The sequence below is a fragment of the Brassica oleracea genome, chromosome C1 (assembly GCF_000695525.1).
Source record: "Brassica oleracea var. oleracea cultivar TO1000 chromosome C1, BOL, whole genome shotgun sequence".
NCBI lineage: Eukaryota > Viridiplantae > Streptophyta > Magnoliopsida > Brassicales > Brassicaceae > Brassica > Brassica oleracea.
In genome coordinates, this window is record NC_027748.1 from 16,486,104 (window position 1) to 16,489,113 (window position 3,010).

The following is a 3,010-nucleotide window of genomic DNA, read 5'->3' on the forward strand; positions in this document are numbered from 1 at the left end:
CTGATTTATATTTTGTTGCGACTGAGATAGGATTGTGTTGCGGCTGTGATTTTGTTTTGTTGGGGGTTTCGTTGCGTCTGAGTTAGGGTTTTGTTGCGGCTGAGTTATGGTTATGTTATGGCTGAGTTATATTTGTGTCGTGAATAACCTAATGTTATGTTATGACTGTGTTACTCTTATGATGCGGGTGAGTTACTGTTTTGTTGTGGCTGATTTTATTGTTGGGTTATATGATCAGATGGATGCTGCTGAAGTTAAATCAGGGGATTACCCACCAAGACTTTACCCTGAAGGGTCTTCTAACCTAGATGGTAAAGTTATTAATCACAATTTCCATCCAGAGCATTTCCCCCACGTTTGAGAAACAATAGGACTTGATGTGTGGGAAGAACCGGTAAACTCTCCCATTGGAGTAGTTGCTATGCTAGCTGAACGCGAAAGCATATGGTTTGGTAGGACCGTGCACTATCTACTGTGTAGACAGCTGCGAGTTATAAAGAAGGAGATATGGTGTCTCGTGGTTGATGAGGCTATCAGGCGTAGCTTGCTCGAGTTTGGTGAGATCATTGGGCTAAACACAGGTCCATTGCCAACAGAATAATTTGATCCTGGTCAATACAACGAGTTTTGGGGGGAGTTGAAGGTGCCGCTTGGGATGGGACCAAAGTTAGATGAACTGAAGGCAGCATTAGCGTTCTGTCCGCTTTGGTGTTTTGAAAAGCGCAAGTGGTTGGTTTAACGCTGACTTAATTTATTTGATGGCTGAGTTCGGAGTTACTTAATGGCTGAGTTATGTGTTAAATTACGGCTGAATTATTTTAGTTGATGGCTGAGTTATGTGTTAAATCACGGCTGGATTATTTTAGTTAATGGCTGAGTTTTGTGTTAGTTTGGAGGCTGAGTTTTGTTATAACCTGGTGTTGCAGGTGCGTGTGAGGAGGATGATTTTGAAGGACTCAATTGAAGAGATGTTTCCTATTTGGCCGGGTGAAGATGATGACCCACAACTTGTTAGGTTGATAACATACATACATTCAAGTAGATTTGTGAAAGGTTTGTGGGAAGTGCAGGGGAATGCAAAGGGGAAGGGGAATGAGAAGAAGAGAATGAAGGGTGGAGTTTCGTCAGAAGCTGAGCCACCCACTAAGAAGCAGAAGAAAGTTAAGACACAGAATGAGTCTGAAGCTGATGCAGCGGAAAAGGGTTCTAGCGAGAAGGAAGGTAGCAAAGAGTTGGAGTTGGAGAACAAAGCGACTCTAACGACCATTGTGAGTACTTTGGATATTATTTCCAGAAAATTTGATCAGGTTGACTCACGGTTGGAAGCTTACGAGTTAGACCGAAACATACCATTGATGGACCAAAAGACCATTAATGACAGGGTGAATGCTTTACTGGAGGAGCATCTGAAAGATCTGGGGATTGGGAAAATTCCCGAAAACCATGATAACCCCTCTCCACCATTATCAGAAAACTCTTTATCGATGGCATCACCGGTGGTTCGAATGGATCAGAATTCTTTCAATAGTCCAGCGTTAGTAGCTGCGACTCCTAGTAAGGGGTTTGGACCGAAAAAAAATTTGGCCAAGGAGCTTGAAAAGGAATCAGGGGGTGAAAAGGACTTTGGATGAGGAGTTTGGTAGTGTCGATAAAGCTACAGATATGCGGCCTTTTGATTTCGTAGTAGTTTCTCCTGCAAAGGCTACTAAGGATGATAACGCTACTAAGGATTCAGCCTATGGACGCGGCTGCAGGCGCTAGCGTATTGTTAAGGGTGAGGAAGCCGATGAGAAGAAAAAAGCAGCGCAGGCAGATGTTGCGTTTAAGAGGAAGGAGAAGGCTGAGGCTAGGAAACAAGCTGCTGAGGATAACAAAAAAGAGGCTGAAGCTAAGAAAAAAGTGGCTGAGGCTAAGAAAAAAGAGACTGGGTTAAAGAAGAAACAAGAGGCTGAGCTAAAGAAGCAAAAACAGACTGGGTCAAAGTACAAAAAGGTGACTCCACTGCGTGACGGTGTAACAAGTTGCAAGGTACAACCTGATGTAGAGGACAGTTCATTGGCTGATATAACTGACGAAGTTGTTGCAGAACAGAACGAATTCGCGCTGGAGTCTGATGTCGAGAATTCTGAAGTGGTTAGATCTGCCATAATTAAGGATTACCGGGAGAAAAATGTTCGGTTAACTCCAAAAGGGTTGTCAATGGCGGCAGTTTCTTCATCATTAGTTTTTCCGAACGTAGGACATAATGGAACGACGTGCATGAGGAAGAATGTTACTCCTTCATCAGCAATATATGACCCTCTAGCACCTGTTGATCCGACGCTATTGGAGAAACTTATGCAACACATCAAGGCAATTCCACCCAAACCACCAGCAGCACCAGGTAAAAAAGAAGTACTAACAGCTGATCATGAGAGTGACTTCTACAACATACTCATCCATGAGAGGCCGTGGCCGGAGAATGAGTATGGATGAGTGTTTGATAATGTAAGTCTTTATTACGGCTGAGTTATATATTATTTTATTTTATTACGGCTGTGTTATCTAATTTTTATGGTTGAGTTATATATTCTTTTATTATATCACGGCTGAGTTATATATTCTTTTATTATATAACGGCTGAGTTATATATTTGATTACGGCTGACTTGTTAATATTATTTATGTAGCATGTCGTGGCGTATATGAGTGTCCTCATTAAAAGGTCCATGCGAGAGCCCACTCCATTCTGGTCCAAGCGGATTGCCTTCGTTGACATTTGGTGGCAAAGTTTTTTTATTCACGATTACGCTCAGTTCAAGATGAAACCCACAATGTTCATGTTCAAAGGTTATGATTATGAAGATATGATAAATGGTAGGATTCCCGATCATTGTCGAACAAACTTGAAGTGGTATGAAGATGTGGATCACTTGTACGGATGTCTTCAAACCGGCGGAAATCACTGGGTTGCGTATCACGTGGATCTGAAGAAGGAGAAGATTGATTGCTACGATCCAATCTTTGGAGAG